Source organism: Palaemon carinicauda, chromosome 22 (assembly GCF_036898095.1).
Source record: "Palaemon carinicauda isolate YSFRI2023 chromosome 22, ASM3689809v2, whole genome shotgun sequence".
NCBI classification, from domain to species: domain Eukaryota; kingdom Metazoa; phylum Arthropoda; class Malacostraca; order Decapoda; family Palaemonidae; genus Palaemon; species Palaemon carinicauda.
The window spans coordinates 91,293,647-91,307,342 of NC_090746.1; positions in this window are offsets into that span (position 1 = coordinate 91,293,647).

Here is a 13,696-nt window from a genome sequence, read left to right on the forward strand (position 1 = left end):
TATATATATATATATATATATATATATATATATATATATATATATGTGTGTGTGTGTGTGTGTGTGTGTAAGATTTTTTTGTTTGCTTATGTAAAATCCTTAAGAAATATTAATCATAAATCCAATAAGATAAATAATCTCTTAAAAATCCAACGCACCTCATAAACGTCGTTCGCTCTATATATAAATTAAAAAAAAAAAACTATTAAACCAATTCTCAAACCCTGTCAACGCTATGCTGACCATTTCTTTAGGTTTTTGGATTTTCTTCAATTACCTCAGTTCGCTAGTCCCTATTAAGGAAATAAAAGCTGATTGGAAAAACGGGAAGACTATAAGCTTTATTTTCAGAAAAATTATGCTTGTGAAATGGAATGGTTTAAGTATTTTAAAGACATATCTCTAGATATTTTCTTAAGCTACTTTCTTTCAAATATCTTGAAAGAATTTTTCGTCGTGGTGGCCTCTTGAATTAAAATTTCCCTCATGAAATCACTGATATCAGACACGTATAAAATATTGAATAGCTTTGAGAGAATTACCAAGCATGATGAAATAAATTGAGACCCACTAAATAAAAATAAAATACTATGAAATCAAGAAAATTGAGAAACTCTCAAAGTTATCAATGGCTGGTGGTGATAAGATTGCTGAAATTAATTTTAAAAAGTAATATGGTTTTACATCTCTCTGGTCAATATCTTTTTTTTCTGCTAAATGTTGATAATATCATTCTCAACAAAAAAGAATGTGAAAAAAACTCCGAAAAATATTATTAACTCTGCAATTGCTATTAAATTTCACTGTTATCATCTTAATTATTATCATTATGGTCAATAATAATATGATGATGATTATAATATTTTCTATTATCATCAATGTCATTTGATACCATAAATACAACCCCAAAAATATATATTTTATTAAATGCACACATAGCCCAGATTTATACGCATATAAGAATATTCCTATACATAACTGATGATTTTGATTTGTTGCCAAATTGGACATTAAACATTTATGCAATAATGCATCATAAATTTAAAAATTCTAGTGTCACCAATCTCTTCTATTTGGGGCATTCATATCAAATAATTTACTATCAGCCAACGTCAAATATGTATGAACATGGAGATTAGATAGGAATTTGATTATATTTATTGACGTACAGGCTAAACTAAATAAAGGAAATTAGATGAAAAATACATCGAAGCTAAATATGAAAAAAAAAATACATTTATGCACACTCATAGACACATAAGCAAACACATATATACACACATTTATCCATACATACATACATGTATATATACATACATACTTACACAAAACACACACACACACTAATATATACATACATACATATATATATATATATATATATATATATATATATATATATATATATATATATATATATATATATATATATATATATATATATATATATACATATATATAAATATATATATATATATATATATATATATATACATATATATATATATATATATATATATATATATATATATATATATATATATATATATATGCATATATATATATATGCATATATATATATATATATATATGTATATATATATATATATATATATATATATATATATATATATATATATATATATATATATATATATATCACAAGTACTACTATTACACAGGACGTGCACACCCATATTCCTGGCTTCACTACCGGAGGCCAGTCCAGTGTGCCACCAGCAGTAGAGGTGGAAGGTTGTGTCACTCCTTTTACGCGTGGATGTAATTAGAAGTGGAAAGTGTTTGTTAATATAGGTTATTACTGATTTTGTTTCTTTGTTTGTTTCTTCATTGGTTCTTACTTGCTGATTTTGTGTATTCAAAATGTTGTGAACTGCAATGGTAATTATAAGAAGGATAACAGGTGCCAATTGTTTTGACTGCCAAAAAACCATTATGAAAGACAGTTGTGGCTTGATATGATACCACCACGTAAGAACTTTGTTGTTGATTCTGATACATTTTTCATTTGTGAGAAACATTTAGGTGTTAACCCTCCTATCAAATTGCCTAGTGGTTCTTTGCAACCTGCCATCCCTCTCAATGTCTTCAATGTGCCTGCTTCATGTCTGCCCTCTTCAAAACCTGTACCTCGCCCGGCGAAGACCGAAGACAAGCAACTGACACATTTTCTTCAGAAAGACACGATTGCTTCATTTGAAGCTTTTAGACCTGAACGTGACCTACAAAAGCAACACAAGAACTTAATTATTTCAAGATAGGAAGAAAGGTTAGTGTGTCTGTTCATGACAGAAAATTTCAGTGAGTGCAGCCTGTCTGTGAATGTCGAAAACTCGCCGACGTTATGTTGCCCACTGATCAAGAAGGGCATTAATGTACCACTGGGTAAGATACTTCATCCCAACAATGGAATGGTTTGAGGTCGTATGGTCTGTTCGCCGAAGCTGTGCGCTTAGGAATTAACTATGACCTCCCATTTGACAAAATTATCGAGAATGTTGTCACTTCTTCAAACCCAGATGTCAGCCTGTGTGAACACCGAGAATGAGAAGAAGCTGGTATTTTTGACAAGTTAGCTGGAACTTTTATCACAGAAACAGTTTTCCATGAATGATTATTGTTTTGCTCTTGAATCATACCCCAAGTGTAGTTACGAACAGCTCAGAGACGTTTTGGTGCTGCCAAACAAACGCAACCTGCAGTGCATCACTGCATCTATTGATAAGGATCAGGCAATGAGGGAAACATTTACCAAAGTGAAAACGTTGCAGCAGAACAATATATTCCTCTCAATAGATGAAGTACAGATTCGGCCAACTGTTGCATTTTCTTTTGAGGCTCTGAGTGGCACGGCAGTGAACAAGCCAGACTGCAAGGCCACTTCTATGCTGCATAGAGGAACTAGTATATGATTTCTGTGACATACATTCACAAGCTCACAGAAGCATACCAGCTTGAGCGTGTAAAGGAGGCGGCAGCTGCTGTTGAGAGGGTAGGTGGGCGTGTCATCGGGTCTATCACAGACAACCACAAGATAAACCAACAGTACTGTAAGCTGTTTGATTTTCAGGGTGATTGCCGTGCCACAGCCAAGCATCCGCTTGACAAAGAGCATGTCTGGTTTCTCCTTTTTGACACAATGCCTCTTCTGAAGTGCATCCGCAACAACTGGATCAGTGAGAAGTGCCAGAAGATCAGTCTTGACAATAAAAAAACAGCATCATTTGCTGACGTCATGAAACTGCACGAGTTAGAGAAAGGCAGTATTCTGAAAACTACTCCCCTCACTACATTTGCTGTTAACCCCTCATGACTTCAACTACAAAATGTGCAGCATGTCTTTAAAGTCTTCAATGAAAAGGTTGTGGCTTCATTAAAGCTCAGAGGGTGTCATGACATTGCTAAGTTCATCCAAATTCTCCTCAACTGGTGGAATTTAGTAAACGTATCTGGGAAGGGGCAGGATCACCGCATGAAAGATCAATATTGAGCTGTTGAGGATCCCCAGTCAACCCGCTTGCGAATTTTCCTGTTGATTTTCGAAGAGGATTTTTCAGGATATGAAGAAAATCGAATCAAGTGTTTCACCTATGACAACAAGAATGCACTAGTGCAGACTAAGCTGGGACTGGTTGCCGTTTGCCACTACTTAGAAACATTGACTTACATTATGTTTTGTCGCATGAGATCCAGAGTGACCAGCTTGAGGGGGAATTCTACCATCAATGAACTGGTGCAAATTCTTTCATGACCACTGGGGTTGTGTTTTCTGTATGCAAGCAGCGCCTCATGAGATATGCTGCCGTAAACTTCTAGTCCATCGATGTCCATCTGCGTCAAAGGAACATATCTACTTGGGGACTGCAATTGGCCTAGAGGATACAGCCTCTATTGAGAGGTGCACCACAGATGTGACACTGACTGTGAATGAAGAGTGCTGTGCGGCCTATGTGGTGGGGTGGCTTGAGACGAAGTGCTAGGACGATGTGGTCTTCAGTGCCGAGGAAACTCTTGTGACCAATGATGTTAAGGACTTTATCGAGACAGTGTCCAGAGGTTCTCTGACGACTCTACATGTGTGCACTTTTGATTTTGTCAGATGTGGACTGTGTTTCATCAAGGAAGCCTGTCACCGTTCCTGCTGCCAGAAAAGACTGATGGAGATCTTGTTGACACTGGCCAGCTTCAGTGGGATTGACATTATCTGTCCCAAGATGTTCCATCGTCTGGCAAATGTTTTTTTGAATGGACTCCACAACCTAGGGAAAGACCAAAGGAAGAATGCATTTCTTCTCCAGACCTCTGTAAAGAAGGCCCGGCTTGCTGATTAATCACTGCAGTCTGGTAAGCTTTTGCTTCTATGTCTGGTTATTTGTATGAATGTTTATTTGTTTGCACTCACAAAGGTTTAGCTATAATCAATTTTTTAAAATGCAAGACAACAGCAACTTGGGTTTCTTTAAAGTGTCCACTATCCTCATACAATAATACATATTAACTCCGGTTAAAATTGGTATTTCAAAGCATAACAGAGCCTCAAAAAATTTCTTATTTCACTATAAAAGTTTATTTCAACTTATACTGCATTGAATAAGTCAATAGTTGATATATTGGTCCTATATACAATGTTAGGTTTCTAATTTTGATATATTTGCCCAATATAAAGTGTTAGGTTAGAAAGAAAATAATGGCCTCAGCTATCGGAGCCAGTTAACTGGTGTCCACTTCCTGTGTAATAGTAGACCTTGATATATATATATATATATATATATATATATATATATATATATATATATATATATATATATATATATATATATATATTATATATATATATATATATATATATATATATATATATATATATATACATATATATGTATATATATATATATATATATATATATATATATATATATATATATATATATATATATATATATATATATATATATGTGTGTGTGTGTGATTACATAGCAGGCAAAGTTACCATTTAAATTCGCGACCTTTTATACATAATTGTGGGAGTAGGGTAAATAATACTAAATATTACAAGCCAATATATTTTCGAGAAATAATCGTGAAACCGTCTCAGTAGTCTTAGACCTTCAGTCGGAAAACATTTATCAAATATTTGTCTATTGGAAGAAAAATGTATATGGCAATAATTTTCACGAGCTATAAAGATAAGATAATTTATCACCTTTTAATAGCTGCATCCTGAGAGACCTATTAAAAAACCTGCATCAGACTAATCCCCTCCCTCCATATAGGATGGCATTCTTGCAGGGAATAGTTAAAAAATTAAGGAGTTATAAACCAATTACATATTTATACGAGTCCTTTTCACCACATGTGAGCTATTGGCTTGCATATACGATGTATATAATTAGAGGATGTATATTCAGGGCATTTTAACTCGAACTAGTTTAATCCTGGCTACTGATAATCAACTTAACAGTTTTCTCTCAGCCATCCATTACCTCTGTTGTAAAGACCTGATTAGTTCAGTCTTATTTCATTAGCACGAGCGTGTGTGTTTTGGATCCATTTGTAATGTTTTTTGACCAAAACATATGAATTTTTATAAATTTTCTACATTGGCTACAAATATGTCATATGGTTAGAATACTGTTACACTCACTGCAAATTGAAGGTATTTTAAGAGGAATGCTCAATTTTAAAAACCTATGGGTCAATTTCGTATGGCAAACCCTAATCTTGCCTAAATGAGTTCCGTACTTTTGTCTTTCTTCCTTGGAGAAGAAATAGGCTTGATTTGTTTCATTATAGTAATCTTTGATTTATTATTTCAAATAGTAGGCCATTTTAGTACAATAGAATACTTTAGTGTTATCACATAATCCTTCACAGGGAGTTTAATGCCTAGTTGTGGTGAATTAGTGTCGTATTTAACAGCGCTATCTGCTATTCCATTACCATAAACTCAAAAAATGGACCGGAATCAATCATTTTCCATTATTTACCACTTTGAAATAGAAATTTGTTAAGCTCTTTAATTTTTCCTACCATTTGATTTCTCTGTATGGAACCTTCCAGGGATTCCGTGGAATTTCTTAAATCTGAATAAATGATAATTTGAAGATTCCTCCAATCTTCATATGTCTTAACAATGTTGATTATTAGTAAAACTGCTGATAGCTCAGATGTAAACACTGATGTTTCACTAGGTAATGAGAAATGAATAATTAATTGTTTTGTCTGAGGATACTGTAGCACAGATAGCACCCCTCAAAGATTTAGAGCCCTTGATATATATTGCATATTGAGGTTTTTCTTTAGAATATGTTCCGAGGCATATTGGTTTTAGTGACTCGAAGTATGATTTGATTTTTTTTCCTTTTCAATAAATGAAAAAGAAGGAGGCATATTCTTATCTTCTTCGTGGTACAAAATGGAGGCAAAAGGTTCATCGGAACGTTTGCAGATTGTGTTAGCCTATTCGCTCTATATGGGCTTATGATTATCTATAGATACATCTCCTTGGTTGAAGATTTTTCTTTTTCCTTTTTCTTTTTGTAAAATTGCTGGAGAGGATGTTCAAAGCACTTTGCATTGTTACTAAATATCGATGTAATAAATAAGGTGGCTAAATAAAAAAAATAATCACATGAGACAAATCATGGGAAGGGCCAAACTTTCATGCCTCGAGTGTAGATTGAATCTAAAGACCTTGAAAGTAAAATTTTCTCAGGAGACGATTACCATTCAATACTATGTAGCTAATAGGTCTGGATATTCTTTGGATGGTTTAATGCAAAAGTATCTAATGCCTAATAAAATAGTTTCATTGTTCTCACATGACTTTATATTAGTTTATATGCCACTTACGTTGAGGTAAGAGAAAATATACGTTATTCGGCTATGTCTTCTAATAGTTTAAGCTGTAAATAGTTCATATAGTCCTGTTAATATTGCATAGAGATTTATTCTAATCTAAACTAGTTTATGGATGAAAGTTTTCTTTTTCCTACTTATTCTTTATAATATATAATTGGGAAGAACTAATTTAATTTTTTTTCACTCTAAATTAATTAATACAATGATGAAAAAGTTTCAGAAAAATCAAATCAAATAATGAAATGTATATTTTATGGAAAATCTGTCCCTAACACTTTTTTAAGTTACACGTGATATTACCTAATCTATGAGTAAAATTACCAACCACATTAAGTTTTGGGAAATAACATATATTAACTAAGATAGGCAGTAGCCAATATAGTTAAAAGTAAAAGTAGAATAAATGTTAGAAAAAACTATAGGTGTAATATTGAAAACATGTTTATCACTACTTCATGCACAATTTACATAACACTATTTGTTTAGTTAGCAAAGACCATTTTTTACACGCACATTTCTCATATTTTTGTCGCTCTTAATCTAGCATTGCTTATGTTTCTTATCGGTTTCACTACTAGTTCTTCCAAACACTCATCAGAATGTTTGCCACTCGGAGTAATATTTGAATTTGTAAAAGAGGGCGCCAATCCCTCTGTTAATTCAAGATTAAAACCATGACGGCTCAGGTTTTTTTTTTTCCTTGTAACCACTGAATACAATATCCGTGTAGTAATAATTATAAGATCTAGAATATTGTAGAATATATAAACAGGCCAACAACTGAAATGGTATTTTGTGGAATAATGTTATTTGGGCAATTGTATCTACTTTAAATTTAGTTGCATTACAATACTTATTTTATTCTGGGTTCTTTTTCCCTCCCTTTATAACTGAAGCAGAATGATAACATGACCCGAGAGTAAAGGGTACCTGACACTTGCACGCATTCGTGGCACGCACTGGCACGCATTGATGTGCGAACTCGCGTGAACGAGTCGTGAAATTGTCGTGAACAGTGCGGGAACGATGCGTGCCATGCGTGCCCAGAACTTTGAAATGTTTAAAGTTTGTGGCACGCATTGGCACGCCAAAAATAGTCGTGAAATAGTCGTGAACGATGCGCGAACTGGAGTGAACTGGAGTGAACAGTGCGGGAACTGTCGTGAACTGGAGTGAACGATGCGGGAAGTGGCGTGAACTTTATAATGAAGAGAAACATAAAGGAAACGAAAAAATTAATGAAAAGGAAAGAAAAATAAACCTAATAAATTTTCATATTTGCTGTTTTAATGTGAAAAAAATGATGTCTTATTTCAAACTATTTCTATAACTTTATAATGAAGAGAAACAAAAAGAAAACGAAAAAAATTATGAAAAGGAAAGAAAAATAAACCTAATAAATTTTTATATTTGCTGTTTTATTGTGAAAAAAAATGATATCTTATTTCAAACTATTTCTATAACTTTATAATGAAGAGACAAAAAGGAAACGAAAAAATTAATGAAAAGGAAAGAAAAATATAAACCTAATAATTGCTTATATTTGCTGTTTGAATGTAAAAATAAAATGATTTCTTATTTCATGCACACACTTATTTTCCTCTATTACCAATCAAGAGCCAAAACTTTTGTTTTAAATAAAAATGAACTGAAAAATATACCCAAGAAATTTTTAAGTTTGCTGTTTGAATGTAAAAATAAAACTATGTTTTATTTCATCAACATATTTATTCTTCTTTATTACCTTAAAATGAAGAGCAAAACAAATTTTTTTCTGTTTGCTGTTTTAATGTAAAAATAAAATGATTTCTTATTTCAACACACTTTTTTCTCTCTTACCTTAAAATCAACAGCCTAAAAACTTTTCATGTTTGCTGCTTTTAATGTTAAAATAAAATGCTTTCTTAATACTTGTACATATTTTATGTCTGCTATTTATATGTAAATCAAATGCTTTCTTATTGAAACAAAAATAAAGGGCAACAAAAAATACAAACGAAAAAGATACATTTCTTCTCCTCAATGCAATGGTGTCTCTGACAGAAAGCATTGTTGTCTCTTCCGAAGCCAATCCAAGAATGTCCTCGGGTTGGAGAAGCCCCGTTTTTATATGGAGTGGCCAATTCGTGAACTGGCGTGTACGATGCGTGAACGATGCGGAATGATGCGGAAAGATGAGTGAACGTGTCGTGAACTTGTCGTGAACTAGGCGTGCCAATTCGTGCCATGGCGTGAACGTGGCATGAACTTGTCGTGAACTATGCGTGAACGTGTCGTGAAACTGGTCGTGAACAGTGCGGGAAAAAACCCAGTGCGTGCTACAAAGTGGCACGCACTGGCACGCATCAATGCGTGCCAGTGCGTGGCAAAAATGCGCAAGTGTCAGGCAGGCTTAAGGACCGTCTTGTTTTACTGGCTTTGGTTTATTGCCATTATTGTTTCCTTATTCTTTATGTCATGTAGATGAACTGTCTATGGCTTTGTGTGAAGTGGACTTTTTCATTGGGCTCTATTGTTTGTGCCAATTACAGTTTGAAGAATAAAAGGTCTTATCATGCGCTCCTTAAGCCAGATAAAAACTTGTGCTGCCATAAACCGCTAGAATTCCGTGACGCCACACCTTACAAGACTACATAATAGCCACATTTTAGTACTGGATTTACATTAGAATTCTTTGTTGCTGCATTAAATGGTAGTAAAAAAAGAACACAGAATTAGAGTGAATAAAGTAATGTGTAGCGGGCGAGAGGACTTGTCAGACAAATACGCTGGTCTTGAGCCTTCTCTGTAGGTGTACTGTATAATGCACAAATGCTGTCATTCTTTTTCCAGCATGCCAAGGGGTTCATCTATAATTCAAATTCCACAAAAGGACTGTGGGAGTGAATGCCACACTATTCTCTTTTTTGAGTAACATCTTTCAAATCATATGCGGCACCAAACTTAACATTTCATAGAACCTTCCATGAGGGAGGAATCGAGCAGACTCCACACTAGACACACGATAAATGGGCAGCATTGTAAAAGTGACTGCTTACACCATTGTGGAAGTTAAAGTTGTATCTATAGCAATGACAACAACAAAGATTAAATTCTTTTAGAAAAAAATGAAATTTTCAATAGATTAAGGAAAGTCATGAAGTGTCAATTACTGTATTTGTAATGTGATTTCATTTCCAAAAGAATTCAAAATGACTGTTTGGATCTTCTAATGTTAGGAAAACATTAGATAGTTTCCGTGAAGACTTGCATGTTTTTATTACAATGAGATAATAGGCTGTTTTTATAATAGGGAAATGATAGTGCAACGGGAAAAATTGGTAATCAATCTTAAGTTTAAAAATGCGTTTTTAAATTCATATATGTGAATATTGTGTGCTGCTTTACAACTGAAGTTTATGTATGACAGACGGTAATAGATTTATCCTGGCATATTCAGGCTGTGAGTATACCACGTAGAATCTGAAGTTTATCATATTAGCAATTTATCTTCATTATGCAGGACCGTACATAGGAGTCTCTGTGTCTTTTTGAAGGTAACTAATATCATGAAAAGAACTTTGTATTCTGAGCTTTATTTTTTTTATTTCTTTTATATAAATTCACAAGAAAATATAGAAATACAAATTTCTAAGTAATTCCCACTATGGTGTTCAATGTGATAGATATGAAAATAAAAAAAATATGTTTCTCTATTTGTCTGTTTTTGGTCTCTCTCTCTCTCTCTCTCTCTCTCTCTCTCTCTCTCTCTCTCTCTCCTCTCTCTCTCTCTCTCTCTCTCTCTCAATTAATTATTAACTTAAATAAAAAAAGGTTCATAGGTGTTCGTGCAAATAACTGTAAAATAGGACATGAAATTTTTTTTTCATTAATCTCCCATGTTATGGTGTGAAAACCATGAATGAGAAAACCTTAACAACCATCCTAATGGATCAAACTTTAGCAACAAGTTGGTTGGGAAAGTCTCAAGAAACCGATTGAATAGTGCAATCAAGTTGTATTCGACCAAGATATCATATTTTCATTTCCATGATTATGTATGAAAAAAAAAAAGATCAGTAACACAGAAGGAAAGATGAGCTCATACAGAGAGAGAGAGAGAGAGAGAGAGAGAGAGAGAGAGAGAGAGAGAGAGAGAGAGGAGAGAGAGAGAGAGAGAGAGAGAGAGAGAGAGAGAGAGAGTCCAGGATGTCATCCGCCGAATACCATATAAAAAAAGACTGTTGCAACTCAGGCAAAGAGCCAAATGTCCCACGCTGCATTTTTATTCAGCAATATTTTCAAGTTATCGTCAGTAAATTTCGAAAACAACGACAACATAAAAGCTGTTGGGAAACATTAGTTTCTGCCCAAAGCTAAATGGCAATAAACAAATTAAAACATTCTAAAAATTTAATAGTATATAAACAAACGTAAAACTATTGACCTGCGTAAATGCAGCGGGAGAATGGAACTAATATGATGCTTTTCGTTAAAAAGCGCATGGCCAAATATATATATATATATATATATATATATATATATATATATATATATATATATATATATATATATATATATATATACATACATATATATATGTATATATATATATATATATATATATATATATATATATATAGATTGATAGATAGATAGATAGATAGATGGATAGATAGATCGATATATATATATATATATATATATATATATATATATATATATATATATGTGTGTGTGTGTGTGTGTGTGTGTATATATATATATATAAATATATATATATATATATATATATATATATATATATATATATATATATATATATATATATATATATATATATATATATATATATATACTGAAATGCTGTTCAACTGCCTCTATAGATTTTATATTGATTTGATTTACTGCAACCAACTTTGCGTTGGTTACACTTAACTTTTAACTTTCAAATCTTGCAATGGAAGACCTCTTCAGTTATCGGAAATAGTTTATTACAAACACACGCGCATACAACTCACAAACACGCACACATGGCTCAGTAGTTTTCCGATCAAGCAGTGAATATACGAGATAAATTTTATGAATTATTGGTTTCCCATTAGTAATTGATATTGGATAAATATAGAAAAATCCATAAAAAAAAAAGAAAAAAAAAAACTACATAAAACACTGATTTGTTTCCATAAAAGGAAAACTATTTCTCTTCATATTTGCCTCCTTGCATACATATGCAAATATAATCCAAAACAAGAACCTAATTTTCCGGTGGGATTTATATTCAAAACAGCATCCCTTATCACAGAAGAAATATGCTTTTAAAATGCAAATAGAATATTACACAAGGGAGAAAATTACATGAGTAACTTATACATTATAATGCGCATGATATTTTCGTCCAACATTTCGTATATTAGATATTATACTGAAGTTTAATTTATCTTAAGGAGAATGTGATACAGATTCTCCTTATTTTTCATCAGACTATAATTCATGTTTCTTTGGAGAGGAATTGACGTCCAATTCTTCCCAAGACAAGCCAAGAGCTATGAAGAAAAAATATGAATTGATGGATTCCACCCACCGAAATATGATAAACACGTGGGGGTGCTACATACGTACACACACACGTGCGCGCACACACACACACACATATATGTGTTGCCGGAATATTTCCTGAGATTTGAAAAGCCGTAATTTTTTCCTTGAGTTTTCAGTTTTTCCATCACTGCTTTTTATTTCCGCATCCGAAGCGTAAGTAATGTTTTGGAACTGTCGCAGTAATGATTTATGGCGGAAGTTTCTTGCATGATAATGACATCTTTCTTTTCTGCATTTTGTATACGATTTTACTGGTATTCAGGAAATTCATACTCAAAATCTGAATTTCATACAATGATATGTTGCATGTAAAATGATTTCTCTCTCTCTCTCTCTCTCTCTCTCTCTCTCTCTCTCTCTCTCTCTCTCTCTCTCTCTCTCTCTCTCTCTCTCTCATATTCAAAATCTGAATTTCATAAAATGATGTTTCATGTAAAAGTCCCCCCCTCTCTCTCTCTCTCTCTCTCTCTCTCTCTCTCTCTCTCTCTCTCTCTCTCTCTCTCTCTCTCTCTCTCTCTCTCTGTGTGAATTAGAAATTTTCCTATAGTTACTTTGGCAAGTTTTGAGGGATTCATTCCATTGTCTATAATATAATGATTGAAGTGAGGAGGAAATAAGATACTATTATAGTAGAGAATAATGTAATATTAATATCTACACATATTTGATAAAATCAATATAACAGAATTATTCCCAGTTCATTAATTGATGCCAAATAAAGAATAGAAAATAAAAATTATTCCAACAAAAAAATTAACTATTTCATCATATCAATTAGTAAAGAAATATTTCAAATTATAAGTAAGAAGGAAAGAGAGAGAGAGAGATCGAAGGGGTGAGGTCAAGTATAGAGATGAAAATAACGATATTAATATTCCATTCCCAAGAATTGTATATATATTTTTTTTATCTTAACATTTTCACCACCACAACCTTAGAAAATAGTGAATTTAAGCAGAGAAACATTATAAATGACCGGACCTGAAAAAAATGAAGGACAAAAAAGAAAACACAAACAAACAAAATATATACCAATAATGAAAAATATATCTTAGAACAGATTTGCCTTGGCTAGTTACGAAAAAGATTTATATTGAAGGAAAAGTCTCTGGCAACCTTATTTAATTAAGTCCTAAAAAATTTCAGTGCAGTTCGGCGTGTTTTCATAATATTCAATGACTGAGTAATTTCCAGGATAATTTACTTTCTCTACCAAGCCAAGCATTTTTGCTCT